The 15,648-nt window shown below is 42.8% G+C and overlaps 1 protein-coding gene across 4 annotated transcripts in view; it reads right to left on the bottom strand.

Annotated features, from left to right (window-relative positions):
* ITCH (itchy E3 ubiquitin protein ligase) overlaps nt 1-9,977 on the bottom strand; it is a 58,848-nt gene extending 48,871 nt beyond the window's left edge. For 2 of the 4 annotated variants that reach the window (XM_041474483.1, XM_041474484.1), the window contains exon 1: nt 9,571-9,977. The gene's annotated coding sequence lies outside the window, so the exon portion shown is untranslated. Of the gene's footprint in view, nt 1-7,180; nt 7,281-9,570 lie in introns of those variants that run through there. The other 2 variants (XM_041474478.1, XM_041474482.1) reach the window with 2 other exon arrangements.
* Nucleotides 9,978-15,648: the final 5,671 nt, after the last annotated feature.

The following is a 15,648-nucleotide window of genomic DNA, read 5'->3' as shown; positions in this document are numbered from 1 at the left end:
TTGATTTTGGAGGTAGAATATAGCTGCACAGCATAACACAGCTGCCTTTCTCATCCATGTGTTTTTCTACCACTTTAGCCTGATGATTTTCACATACCCACTGACTTTCTCTCATTTCCCAGTGCCTACATTTATCTTCCCTATCTCATTAGTACAGACTTACCCACACAGCATCACAGCTCACACTACTGCTTTAAGTTATTTTCCAATTAAAAAGGTGGAAAGAGTCAATCTTCAAGAGCAAATTTCAGAAACTGCAGAACTTAATTTCATACTTATGGGAAGAGATAAAAGACTGGTATCACTGGATATGTTAAGAGAACCACTTGAACTTTGACTAATTCGACACATTATTTTGTGACTTGTCATCAGACAAAAATCCATGGTGTGTGTATTACAGCTATTTTTAAAAGTACTTCAAGGGCATTACTTTTGAAGTGTGTTCTGCGAATTGATGGGGCAATTTAAAGGACAGACACCAGTGAAAAGAATGGTCTTATTTGACTATGAATATTAAGGCAACACAAAAGTAAAATAATACATTCAATAAAACTACATGCTTGGCTTTAGCAAACAAGGTAATGCACCTAATAATTGCTATATGAGAGACGGGATAATGATTGAGAAGGATATATCACCAATTGCCTAAATACTCCACCATCATCCAGAGCCCACAGTCACTGGGGAGCCCTGTTTTGCAGGGAGGACCTGGAGAAACCTTCCTGGCAATTGGGAAGATCCCATACGGTGCATCCACCTACAGATGAGGTCTCCAAATTCCCTGAAAATGGGTCTAGCTTTTATAGGCCCAAATGAGCAAGTCAAAGTGACCTAATAATATTTTTAGCACAGAAACTCCTCCATCTGATGGCACACTTCTCAACCAGCAGGGGCCAGAGCTTGGCCAAAGCCCAGGCCTTGGCTGGGAGGGTTTTCCCCTAAAACACACTACAAACAAACCTCTATTCATGTCAGTTGGGAAAGTTTCTTAAAATGATACATTTATTGCAGATAACTACACAAGGTTATACAGAGCTAGCATAAGCATCTGTGTCATTTATTTTTAGCTAAAAAATACTGATGGTGTTAGTCACATAATGCCCAGGGTTCATCTTTTAAGTCAACTCTGGCTGAGACGTGCTGCTCAGGCCTAAGCACATCAAAGTGTCAATAAGAATCATTTTCTCTGCTGTAAAATAGCAAAGTAAAACAAAATATGAGGCCACCACCTTCTGTTTCACCACCCACCTTGCAGCTTTGGAACAAGTCCTTTCAGAAGCAGTTACACATTCAGTTATTAACAGAGGGCAGCACCTACAGAGGATTTCATAATCTCCGGCCAGTAGTTTTACTTCTTATTTACAGCTCAGTGCTTGCTTCACATTATTTCCCCATTCCTTTCTCAGAGCTACATTTCATTATCAATGGTTCGTACACACACCTAAACAAACCTGCAAAAAGCTTTTAACTCTGGGGAATGAAAAACACCAGAAAGCTTGACCATTCAATTACCCAATTACCTGTAGTCATTACTAAGAATGACAACTTCAGCAGCCATTACAGCTGTTGTACATGTTTATACGGTTTTAAAATTGTACAGCTGTAATGTTTTTTAAAGTAGCTTCTGGAATGACTGCTGTCTACCAGCAAAATGTCAACCCTGATCATCTCACCTGGAAGCTTCAAATGGAGCAGATACAATTCCAAAAGTGCAGTGCTGGTGTCTACATGAACCTCGACAAGATTTTTCAGGATGTTCTGTGCAGGACAGTCCAACACACAATGCACCTTGTTTTAAGTGTCCAACAGCACCAACAAAGGTTTAATGAGCACAAATGTACCTCCCTCTGTGGGTATGGTAATGAAGAGAGCCCCAGACACAATTCCACTCCTTTGCTCCCAAGAACACAGATGAAAAGGCCTGTGGAGCTTTCAGGAGCTATTGCCTATAAAAACTTGCTAAACAGATCGTCACTGTAGGTACCTGAGTAATAAACGAAATCGAAACAGACTGCACAGCTCTGCAATTCAGCCTGGCAAGGCTCATCAAAGAAATGATGAATCATTCCCTACTACCAGCAACAACCACATATCTGAAATGTGCTGATGACTTCAAATATCTTGAAAAAGAAAGCTCTTTGTTGCTTGCTGCTTGTACCTGCTTCAGCAAATTAGATGGTGTAAGACAGTTCCTGTTGATTGACTCAGCTGTGGGAACGAGAACTGCTGTAGACAACTCACTGAAATTCTGACAGGTAAGGTTTGACTACACATACACCGGCCCCTAAGAAAAATGAGTTGCTACTCTGAGCATTCTTAAACAGTAGAATCAAAGAAATTAGAAGTGGAAAGACAGTACTTGGAACAAAATGAAGTAATATTGCTGTGTGGAAAATTCAGCGTCAGCTGAAAATAAACGTTGCATTTTTCCAAGCTAAATTATTTATCACTGAAGTAAATCTAAAAGATGAAATCAAAATTACCATTTCAGGGAGGGGAGAAAGCACTAGACTATTTAAGTCAACCCTGAGGTATCTAAAAGTCTGCTACAGGTCATTGTCTTTTCCAAAACTGAAAACTGCCGCAAGCAAAACCTTCAGTTCCAGAGGAGTCGTCTTCATGTTTTCTAACTTCAACAGAAGTCCATTACCTGCTTCCTAGGAATTTTTTACAAGTGACCAGATGGCAACGTCAAAGTACAGCCATGGGTGGGCAACAAAGCCATCCCAACCCTGCAAAATCTGACTTCTTGCTACATTCCAGCTCATGCCTCTCTGTAAAATAAAACAAACTATAGGAGAAAGGTGGCCTAGAATTGTACCACTATTCCAATATTTCAACACTTCCATTAAACCTGGGTTTTCTGAGGCTGCCCTAAGACTCCTTTGACTTTTATAAAAAGATAAAGCAGATGTCAGAAATCTTAATTCTTCCAACTAAGGTAATAAGTAAATTCCTTAAACAAAAGGTTCAGTCTTTACATCCTAGATCTTCTGTGTGAAAAACTGACAACTGCACATTAAATAAAAACAAAAGAATAAGATCATCTTCTAACAACAAACATTGACTGTATCCTTCAATTTCAAGGGACTTGCCTTACTGCTGGGATACAACCAGAAGCCCACAGGTTGGTGAAGAAGCACAGGACTGGCTCCTAAACCAAAACTTGGGAGTGAACCAGAGGTAACTGCACCACCACAAGCATCAGCAGTGCAGCTATAGAGCAGTGCAGATGGGTAATTATCCTCCTGCAGCTGGATACTGCCCAAGGAGTGGGCCCCCTTCACCTTGGCACTCCCCTGTCTCACAGTCCTTCCCTACCTTCATGTCAATTCTAGTCATAAACTGACATTTGAGGACCTGTTTAATCCAGGAAATCTTCAGGAAAAAAAAGCCCAGGGCCCCTGATAACTGTGAAACTGTCTCTATTTTAAAAACAAAACAGGCACACTTTGCATGCCCTGGCAAAATATTCTATGCAAGGAGAGTAATTTATGAACACTCTATACCATATATCCACCCCTTCATGGCTTCCCTGGCAATACATCATATGGAACATCAAAATGAAGCCCACATACTGGAGCAAAAGAACAGGCCCATATAACACTGTGCAATGACCACCTCAATCAACAAAACATCCTTGTAGATACAAACCTTGAGTCTGAACCATGTGAGGCGTTTGGACAATTTTTTTCTAAATTCTGTTCAGACACTTTACCTAGTTTGCATTACTGTGTGTGAGACTAGAAGTCATGAAGGCAGAAATACAGAATATGAAGGATAGAGTTTACTATTTTTAAAACAGGCAGTGTAATTCCAAAAAGCAAAGAAATCCCAGCTGTGACACAGACTCTCTTAGAATAAATCTTATCCCTATTATTACTGTCTGTAAGTCCCCTCCTCTCTCACCTCCCACATCAGCCACCCGTAACTATGAAGTTCACTTCATTGGTGTCTTCTCCACTCAAACACAGAGTGCTCTGGGCAGCTTCCAGCCTTGAAATGAACAGGCATTAGTCTGAAAATATTTTCACCTCTAACATCCCCCTCAGGACAGTATTACTTTGTTCACATCACAGATGTGAAAGCAAAATGTTGCTTAAATGTTATTTTTTTTCTTTAATAACTCAAGCTCTCACTAGCGCCTTAAGTCTTGTAGTTCTGAGAGCCTCATGAGTGGAAAAGAAAGGAAAGCAGAAAAAAGCCATGATATGCCACGCCACACCTCACAGGCTGTTTAAAGTTTAAGACGTTTAAACCATGGAGAATATCAAATAAACCACCAGCAATGTCAACAGGTCTCCACACAGACCAAATCCACCTGCCCAAACCAGATTTCAGAACAGGAGTTAAACAGCCTGATTCAACGGGTGCACAGAAGAACAAGGAGAACACCGCTGCCTCACGACAGCTTTTTCATTGACCTGAACTCAATTTGGTTCAGGCAGATGTTTAATAAATGCAGCGTTGCTCTGGAAATTGGCCTTTTAATATTCACAAATGTCTCATTGGTATAAGGCAAAAACAAGATATTCTAAAATCTTACTGGTAAACTCAATTTAATGTGCACAAAGCGGAACTTGCCAATTACAGGCAGGATTACTGCCTGTGGATCCTAAGTTTTCCTCTGTACCTTTAGGTGATGAGCACTCAAACAGAATTAGAAATGTTACACGTGGTGAGTATCCACCTGAAAACAAAGGTGAGAGCTGTTTAGTTTGGGTAGCTATGGAAAATTCTTTCAGGTAGAGTGAGGTGATCTAAGTGTCTTCCTTCAGCATTTCCCTTCCCTTTCCCATTACCATTATACACATTATTCCCCTTCAAACAGCTGGAACAAGAAACTGCTCTGAAGGCTTCATCATTGACGACATCCCATACACTGGGTCAATCACAGACATTTAAGAACCAAAGCAGCTTTACGATCTTTGAACTGGCGTCTTTAATGATCCTTCCAACCCAAACCATGCTGTGATCCTGATACAAAAAGCAAGTCAGTGCCACAAGCCTCACTTTTTATCTTCTAAGCTCACAAATTCTCTTTTCTCTCATTTCCTTTAAAAAGTGCCCTTCACATGCAGGATCGCCCAGGAAGTTTTAATCTGAATAGACAGGAAAGGGTGTTGAGGTAAAATCTGGTGAAAATATGTAGCTCACCACTTTCAGAGAAGTTAGCAAGCCTGGTTAAAGATTAGGCCAAATACATTACCATTTTATGAACATTTTTATATATTGGTTATCCAGTCTCTGAAATTTTATACTTACAGCAGTAGGAAATACACATGTATATATACAAGGCACATACACTTGTAGAGACGAGCCTTATTAAGAGGAGTTAATCAGAGTGATCCACAGATCACTTAATTCAGGCTCTGACAAGCCAAAGTAAAAAAAAAAAAAACCAAAACAAAAAACAAAAAAACAAAACAAAACAAAAAAAACCCCCAAAACTTTAAAGATGAGGAATCTTTACACAGAACAAACTTGCTCCATCTATCTGCTCTGCAAATAGATGAAAAGAGCAGCACTGACAGAGCAAAAACTGCAGGATGTTAGAAAAGTTGGAGTATTCAGAATAACAAGTCTTAATACATTAAAGTGTTTATGAAGCCAGCAATGAATAAAATAAAAATCTGGATATCTGAGCATTCTAACTGTTAAGCAAGACTAGTGATTATTAATACATAATTAAAAGTTAGCTAGCACTGGGGACTGGGGAGGCACTAAGCATGGATACTGACCAAAAGCATGTTAAAAATTAACACAACCCACTCTTCTCTGTCTCAGTCCATCTCTTCAGCTTGCTCAGCACTGAGATTTCCTTCACTTTGTCCACTGAATGAGGCAAAGCTGAAAAGGGTAGTAAGTTATGAATAACTTGCTTAGGCAAAAGTTCCATCCCAATCACATGAAACTGAAGGGATCAAAGAGCCTATTTTATTTTGCTGAAAATTAACATGCTTCCAGTCACAAATTTTATATTCCTAATAGATATTTCATTGCAAATGGCTATTTATTTGATGAATTAATAAATAAATCAGAAGCATATTGCAGACCTGTCTTTTTCTGTTCTTTTTCTGTTTCAAGATCATCTTAATCTTTCACCTGATCTTTCTTTTCCTTAGTAATAAACTTCACAAAGATTACTAGGCACCCAGTTAATACTTAGAAAGAAAAAATTTGTGTAAAGGCTACCACTGAAAGAAAAATATACCGATAAAGCATAGAAAACAGAGAACATGAAGATTTTATACTGGCTGATAGCAACACAATCCTCCAGAAAGCTCCAGCTTCCGCATCATGGGCTAACAAATCCAGAACCTGAGACCTGCACATTTCAGGTAAAGAAAGGTAAGCCACCTTTCACTTCCTGATTAGAAACAAGTTTCCACACAATCAAATTGGAACAATCCCCCTGAAGAGAACTGGCCTTTTCTTGCTGAGCAACAACACCATTTGAGTCTGAGCTCCAGCTTCAGAACCAATGATGTAGATGTAAACATGACAGGAGTTCTGTGCCTGACTGAAACAATAGGCCTCTCCCAGCAGCAGGGCTGAGAATAGCTCGGGCAGGTGGGTGGAAGGCAGGAATTATTGGTTCCTAAACAGGAGGACTAAAAGAAAACTTATAAAAAAAAAAAAAAAAAGAATAACATACTGCCAAGTTTGAAAAACTATTTGAATAACCAGTGCAACAAGATGTGGTATCGTGTTTCCTCAGAGAGGAGAAAAAAACCTGCTGTGCTTTGGTATAGTAAAAGCAGAAATTCCAGGCATAACTTGAGAGCTGGTCATATGAAACAGGGCCTTGGCTTCTTCAAAACACTCTTTCCCAGTTTGTTGCAATACTTTCATTTCTATTATGTGCAATTTGCAATTCTTATGAAGAAAAATATCAATCGTTCAGTTCCAGCAACTGCACTACAGTAAAACCTGAGTGTCAGTCTTTAGAGAAACTGACCAGTCTCTATTGCTTTAGTCTTCTGAGAGAAGGATGAAGAACCTTTTGTCTCACCAATCAGAATTAGCTCAGCTAACAGTCCAGCCAAGACCAAGAAGGACTGCCTACAGTCTTTAAAAACACTCAAGTTATGAGACAGTAAAACTAAATATCTAGAATACTCCCAAGCTAGACTATAATCATGGCTTGTCTACTTCCTCTTCTGAGGCAAGCACTCACTTCAAAATGCTTCTGCAGCTGGGCAAAGTGCAGTTCCAGTAAGGAACTGTGGCCAGCACTCTTCTGGGCTATGCATACACCTTCACTTTCCTCCGTTGTAGGGCACAAAGAAGCTCCTGCAATTACATGTAAGTACAGCAGAATGACAAAAACTAGAACATTACATTGACATAACTGGACACCCAAACAGAAAAGCTTAAAAATAAACTCCTATAATCATCATCATTACCATGTGCAAGGGGTTTTTCTTCTACTCTCACCCTGCCAGACTCTTTTCCTTGCTTTTAAGAAGATATCAAATTGGTTTTATTGCTTGAAAAGTACTTCACTATGGTTGAATATATTTATCGCTTTGTTTAAACAGCTTAAACTCACAAAAGATGTTTATTTAGATGCTGTCATTAACTGATACTGATAATGCTGCTGACAAGCATCTTATCTCTTTCACATGTTGTAAAATAGAATAAAATCACTTTGTAAAATGAAACATTTTTCAAGCAGTCTACAACAAGCTCTCTTTAAAAAATTATAAATTTAATCTCCTCAAGACAAACACCGTGACACTTTACTGCCTTTCTTCCTGTTACCTTATTCTGTAGTTTTCTCCAAACAATTTCAAAACTTAAAGAAATAAGATAACTCATGTTTCAAGTCTGTTTCACAACAGAAGGAACAGAACTTTGAGAAGAGAGAGAAAATTGAGGGAAGAAAAAGAGGTGATGCTGCTTAACTAATAAATTAATATAAATAATCTTCTCTCAATCTCTCTTAAGCCCCAAAATAACTTTAATCTGTAAGAAGCTTTCAAAGTTAGCACTCAGAAGTCTCAGTTATTTTCCACTCCAAAATTACCTCTCACATCTACTGTTGTTGCTTTAAAGACAAGAAAACTCACTTTGGGTCTGAATGCTACATATTATTCCAAAGATCATTTGGAGGTGAATGCATTCAGTGCAGTGATTAAATGTCAGCTAAATCACAACCAAAAATGCACACTAGACACAGTTCACATTTAAACAGCTGTAGCGAATAGCAAGGTGATTGTAATTAAATTACAACTGCTTTGGACTTTCACTTCAAGAAAACAGAAAAGAATTTACTGTTTTCTCAAACAATACATTTTTAAACATTAAAATCCTCACAACCAAAGATGGCCTGTGATTCATGTTTCACTCTTAAACGCCTGTGTCTTTTCGCAGGTAAATGCAAACAATTGTTGGATCTACTGTCACTCCCTCACCACAGAATGCCTTCTTTCAAATACCAGTCCAGATTTCTCTTCACTTCTCTTTGAAAAGGCTGACAGGCAGGGTAGGAGAGACCAAGCAAAACAACGAGAAACTCACCACAATAAGCAGCAATACATTGGGAAAAGACAGTCTAAAATACCCTGGTTTCTGACTTCTTCAATTCTAACTAAGCTACAAAGGTAAGTTTTGCTGGGGATATTTCCTGAAGCATCAAGGGTAAAGGCTGCCACAACACAGGTACACCCGTACCCCAAATGCTACACCTGCCCCTTTCTCTGCATCACGCACAGATCAGAAGGTCTTCTGACAATTTAACATCACAAATTACAGCAATTAAAACAAACTGAATTCTCGAATATCAGAGAAACCCATCCTCGAACACCTTTGTCTGCTTTTGTCTCGACAGCATTGGCACACAAGGTCAAAGACAACCGGCGAGGGAGCAGAAGAGTTAACAGCCACAACTTGTCCGTGTTTCCAAAATAGAGCGGTGGCACCAACGTTGCCTTTCTGCCGTGTTTACAAGAGGGAACACAGTTCGGGATAAACCTCTGGCTGTAGTCACGCTTTATCGCTAGGACACATTCCTTCAGTGTCCGGCTGTACCCGGCCGAACCCCCGTACACCTGGAAGGAGCCCCGGGACAGGGGGGACACACACGGGAGAAGGAGGCTGTGCTGGAGGGGCCGCGGAAAGCACAGCCCTGAAGGAAGCGTGCCTCCGAGAGGGCGAAGGTTTAGGGGCAGATCCTGGCGACCAGGAACACGGAGAGGCTGGCGGGGTCGGGCCGGGCAGGGGCGCAACACTGCGGGGACGGCTGAGGAAAGGACTCGGAACTGGAAGCACCGGGGTGCGGGCAGGTACCCCCGGCAGCCGCGGAGGGGCAGCGGGGCCGGACAGCGCGGGGTTCCCGGGACCGCCGCCCACGCCCCGGGGAGGGAGCGGTGCTGCCCCGCTCCTGGAGCTGCCCCGTGGGGCCCGGGGGTACAGAGCGGCGGGTCCGCCCTTAGCGAGTCCCTCTCGGGGCGAGCGGCCCCTCCGGATCCAGGCCCGACCGCGGGATTCCCGCGCCTCCCGTGTCTCCCCGCCGCCCTCAGGGTCCCATCCCCGGCGCTATCCCCGTGCCCCCGCTCCGCTCACCAGCCGCGGCTCTCCCGTCCCTCAGGTCCAAGATGGCAGCGCGGCCCGCCCGGCCTCCGGCAGCGACTTAGCAAAGTCGGGCGCGACGTGCGCAGGCGCCGAGTCCTACGGCTGCCGAGCAAGGACTACAGCTCCCACTGTGCCCCGCGCCAGGCACTGCGCATGCGGGCCACGGTGTCGGGGGCAGGCCGTGAGGGGCCGTGAGATCCGCGGTGGCCGGCAGAGTTCCGTATCTTGTGGGGCCAGGCTTGGAGAGTTGGGGGTGTTCATCCGGGAAAGAGAAGGCTCCAAGTACAACTTAGGGCGCCTTCCAGTGCTTAAAGAGGTTCCGAGGGAGCTGAAGAGGGACTTTGAACAAGGACCTGGAATGACAGGACAAGGAGCAATGGCTTCCCACTGCCAGAGGGCAGAGTTAGATGGAATATTGACAAGAAATTCTTCCCTGTGAGGGAGCTGAGGCCCTGGCACAGGGTGCCCAGAGCAGCTGTGGCTGCTCCTGGATCTCTGGAAGTGTCCAATGCAAGCTTGGACAGGGCTTGGAACAGCCTGGGACAGTGGGATATGTCCCTGCCCATGGCAGGGGGTGGAATGAGATCTTTAAGGTTCCTTCCAGCCCAAATCATTCCATGAATCTGTGATTCTGTAAACAGAGTATATATGCATGTGTGTGTGTATACACACACTACAGTAAAAATCTTGGATAATCAAAGCAGCCCCGAGGGCTCAGCTGGTTCAGGAACACCTTGAGGAAGCCACGGCCGTCCCTGGCCCCACGTTACTGCAGTGACACCAGTAACAGGAAATCTCTGAGAGCACAAAGGGACATCCTGGCTAACATGAGTCTGTACCAGTCAAGCAGCTGGGACATCACTGCTGTCACTGTGGGCTTTGGGACACAAAGCCCTTTGAAAATAAAATTACTTTTGTGATTTTAAAGAATCTGTTGGAGGTGCTTAAGCCATTGATATTATTTAACCTTTACATAAAATCTTTCCTGTTTCAAGTGCATTTTTTCTTAACCTGAACGCACTATTGCATAAGTGAATGCATAGAAATTACAATACACTTCCCCTTTTGACAGTGAGGAATGAGAGAGTCTATGCTCTGAAATCAGAGGAAAGAATACCCAATGTTGAGAGAGTAGGAGAATATCCTCAGTAATTCTTCAGGAAAATGATACACTTTGCAAGTGCAAAGTTTAGCATTTTCTTACAGCTGGTAGGGATGTGAAAATCCTTCTTGTATTTTGTTTGGCCTTTTATTTGTGATTGGATAATTGGGCAAACATAACATCTTCCATGCATAAACTCCAATAAGATCTCACAGCCACAATTAAGTGACTGTTTCTGTTGATAAGGCCTAAGCAAGAAAACAGCTCCAACTGTTTCCCTGACAGATCAACACACATGCTTCAATGCCAATCAGCCATCTGTGGTTCTGACTGACCAAGGCACACGTGCACATCACTTCAGGCACAGAAATCACTTTAATTCCAGCACAGAACAATGTGTGCTGCTCAGCTAGAGGCTGAGTATGGAAAAATCAGGAGCATGCAGCTTTGTCAGAGAGGTGGGAATTCATGGGAAGCAAGTTTGGAGCCAAGGTTACAGCCCAGTATAAGGACAAGCAAATTGATCAGCTAAAATAAGGTCTGGAGGGGTTTTATTTTCTTTAAACCTTTTCTATGCACCTTTAAGTCTTTATGTTCCTGTAGAGATATTTGACCATGCACACATACATTTAAAGTTCCATAGTTAATGTTCTATTCAAATTAGTAATGATAAAAATGAGTTCTACAAGCCTTGCTTAACAGAGATTTCTGTCTCATGCATCACCTACATGAACAGTGGTGTCCCGTCCAGTTCCTGTCCTGGCCAGTGACGCTCTGGCTGACTGCAGCGGGAGTTGCACATCTGCCCAGCTGGGCATCCTTTGCGGTGGGTTTGTTGTCTCCCAGCTGGCACATAACACTGTTTGCTTTTGAGGATTGCCTGTAGTTTGATTCCCAACGGTGGGAACACTGCACTGTACCCTTAGCCCCCGCCGCCTGGGTTAATTTTACCTTTAGCAGAGTTGAGTGTTTGCAGGAAGAAGCCGGATGCTGCCCCAAGGACACATCCCTGTAGCCCCTGTGGAATCCAGCAGGTGAGCATACGCCCATCCCTAGGGCAGTGTGGCCATTTGCAGTCTCTTTTTGTCGTACTGGGTTTTGGTAGGTAAAGGTTGCTAAAGCAGATGTGACTAACACTCAGTGTCTCTTTTTAAGAACATCACATCAGTCCTCTGAGTTACTGTCTTCCCCCTCCTTTTTCCAACGGGCATTTCTGACAAAGTGCTTTTTTTCAACATCAGCAGCCCTAATCTCTTTGTTTTCCAACTTCTGATGCTTCCAGTCAAGTTCCATTTGTTCCATCTGCTCTGTAAAATTCACGATAAAAAGAAAGTATTCCAGGTGCAGACTACTTATCAGTTTGTGCTTGCCAGGACAAGAGGACCGCAGAACAGTCCTCACATTCACACTCTTTCAGATATCATTTCCCCTGGTAAAAATCATGGCCTGTCAGTGAATTGGAAGAACAAATAAATAATTAACACGGAATACATTATGAGTGAAGATGAATATAATTGAGTGGCAGAACTATGTATCCCAGATTTTACCTTTGGGGAGAGGAGTAGAATGCTTAATTATTGTCTTTTTTTCCCCTATGCTTTTTGTAACAACAAGATACTCAGGCAGGATGGAATTTTCTTGCTATTCCCTGTCATAGCTTTGTTTTGACGAGTACAAACCCCAACAGATAGGAAACCTTCCCACAACAGTGCAGGATGATCTTGTCAAAGGCTTTTCAGGAAAACTGAATGCTCTAGTAGTTTTCCACATTTGCTGGGTTTGATATGGTGAAGCTGTGCTTCTGGGAGATAATTTCTGAAAAATAATATTTAATAATTTTCATAATATTTTTGTTTTATTTCACAGTGCAATCCAGACTGGTCAGTGGGATTTGTGCTTGTAGGAAAATATGTGTAGCATTTATTCTGGGTTGGGCTATTGTAAGTAATAATATTCACATCCCTAATGGAAACTCATACTGTTGTAACAGAACTGCCACAATCAGTGAGTGCTGCTGGTACTGAGAGTTGACTGGGAAGCCACTGAGCATAAGGGTCTGTGTGGCAGAGTGATGTAAATTATTTCCATGTTTGAATCTTTCGTGTGGTAATAAAAATAATCCTCAAAGTTCATTAAAATATTGGGATTCTCTTTGATTTTTGAGCATAAGTCTGCAAATGGACATTGCTCTCTGATACCTCTGGGCCCTGGGTTCCCTCAGCTAAAGGGCTGGGACAAGACTGTGTGATGGAAGAACTGAACACTTATTATTCTCCTATCCTTAGAGTATGGGATTCCCTCTCCTGAAATAGACTCTGTCTTCATTCCCTCAGTTTTTCCACTCTCAACCAACTCCACAGACCTGACACAAGACAAACCTTTCCAACATTACATAATTTCCTAAAATTGCACAGCAAGTCTCTTGTCAAACCTGGAAACAGGGCTGGGCTTCTTAGCTCCTTGACAAGTGTTTAATGATTTTTTAGTTTAGTGGTATGGGGGGTTTTGTTGTTGTTGGTGTTGTTGTTGTTTTGGCATTTGGTTTGGTTTGTTTGGTTTTTGTGTGAGGCACACAAAAATCCTGCCAGAATCACTTAAATACAAAATAATTCAGGTAGGAAGGAACCTCTGGAGACCTCTAGGTCCACCCCATGCTTGAACCAGAACCAACTTAGGTAATGTAGAATAGGTAAGAGATAAATACCTTCAAGGCTGGAGATCGCACAGCCCCTTCGTGCCCTAGTCCAGTGTTTGATGCCCCGTAGTCCATTTTATTTCCTTATATTTTTTGTGATTTCACAGCTCTGCAAGGAGTATAGCTTGTCCTCCTTACACCTTCCCAGCAAGCAGTTTTAGGCAGCAGTAAGGTGCCTCTTCGCCTTCTCTTCTCCAGGCTGAACAGATTCAGCTCTCTCAGCAGCTGCTCATGTGTCCTGTGCTCCGTCCCTGATAGCTTGGTGGCCTCCTCTGGACTCTGGTTCATAAGTGCCTAGATAGGTTGCTTCTCACCCTGACCTAAGGATGTTCACTAGGGAGAGGACCCAAAGTGTTGAACCAAAAAGGTAGAATCTGCTAATCTCTCGTGAGGACGCAGTCCCCAGCTCTGCCTGCAGACCAGCGGACAAAACTGCATCATCATTCTCCTTCGTGCCTCCCCTGGGAGCAGCGGCGGCGTGGGCGCGACCCGTCGATTTCCCCCCACCTGAGCTGAATCTCTTTAATAAAGGCATTAAAAAGGAGAAAGATCTCCTGTCCATTCATTTCGGAAAGGGGCCAGGGAGCTTGGGCTGGTCCCAGCACGCACAGGTGAGTTCTTATCACGCAGAGTAAAAGGTGAGGTTCCTCACCCTGCTGGCTGCACTCTTGGTGACACAGTCCTGAATGTCCTTTGTCACAGGACGCTCAGTTGGGGTCCTACTCAACTTATTGAGACCACAGCACCTCTTCCACCAAATTGCTTTCAAGGCAGCACCCCATGTCCTGCTGAATTTGAGTTACTCCCTCCCAGACCCAGAACTATCTTTGACCACCTGCATTTGTCTTCGCTGAGTTTCCTGAGGGTTTTTTCCACCTTCCTGTAGGACCTCAGTCCCTATTGCTGATTATTAACTTGACAACATGAAGCTGCTGCTTGTACTGGGGAGACCACAGTGACCATGTCTCCATGGAGGCAGTTTTGGTAGTGTGGATGTTTACCTGTTTTGGGATAGACACAGCCCCGAGCAAGTATCACACAATGACTGTGGAACAGTCATCAGGTGTCATCAGCACCAATTAGCGCCTAAGCAATTGTCAGTCTTTAACTATGGCTTAACGCTGCTGTCTGACTTAAGGTTGTGTAAAGTTGGTGATTTATAAATGCAGGAGTACTTTGTTTTCACATCATTTTTCTGCACTGGTGTTAAAGCACTTTGTAAGTACTATGATATCAATCTTACTCTTCTGGAGCATTTTGTTAGTTGGGTAATTATCCCAGGAATGCTTTATCTTTTAAAATCTGACTTCTTGTCTTGACATTGTCATCCCTAGAAGGAGAAACTTGGTTGGGCTGCCTTGTGAGGAGAGTCTGAATTTATTGCACTCATGAAGATAATGGTGTAGTGTCAGAGTGTATTTATTTCTAATTAACTTTAAAATCAGAATTGATTCATTTGATTTAAAATTTAGAAAAAATACCAGTAGGAAAAGATAGATTACTTCCTGTTATCTGCAGAGGGAATTAATGAACCCTTCAGGTTAGTGAGAAACTATTATTATTTCCAAGTAATCTAATTAAAGGGTATAAAAAAAGACATGCGGCTATTTAATTGTTTTATTACTCAATTGCTCTACAGTGCATAATCAGAGAAGTGGGAGGGAGTGATTAGGTGTCTTGAGAACGGAAATGACACAACCAAGATATGTAGATGTTTTAAAGGAAGGAGAAGCTACTGGGAAAATTGAACCTCTCTTACCCACGCAAAAGATTGAAGATTATTTTTCCCTGAGAGTGAAGAACATGACACTATAAATGTGCTGTGGGGTTTTCAGAAGCAAACATGAGATGTTGGTGCTGGGAAAGGTAAAACACACCAGGCAGTGCTTAACTGGTGGCTGTGTCCAGCTCTTGTCTCCACAGGGGCCTGGCAAGCAGGGTCAGCTGGGCCCGTGGGAGGCACCACAGCAAATATGCAGGGTGTCCCCAGGCGCCACTTGGATCCCAGTTACAGCTTTGCCCTCTGGATGATGCACTGAGGACCCACGATGGGAGCAGATGCTCAGTGTCAGTGCGAATTGGATGCCTGCTTCTGCTAGGCTCTTTGAGAAGAGTTTTTGACATGCAGATGCTTGTAGAGACAGAACATTTTGTTTAGACCCGGGTTTATTTAGTCCCACCCAGATCACCTCCCTCATTTATACAGTTGTGAATTATCTACATCTGAAAGGCTGACGCATCTCCTGAGTGGTTTGCCTCCTTGCAAATTGCT

This window comes from Pyrgilauda ruficollis, unplaced genomic scaffold (assembly GCF_017590135.1).
Source record: "Pyrgilauda ruficollis isolate IOZ18807 unplaced genomic scaffold, ASM1759013v1 scaffold323, whole genome shotgun sequence".
Classification (NCBI taxonomy): domain Eukaryota; kingdom Metazoa; phylum Chordata; class Aves; order Passeriformes; family Passeridae; genus Pyrgilauda; species Pyrgilauda ruficollis.
This window is presented reverse-complemented; position numbering and strand designations above follow the sequence as displayed.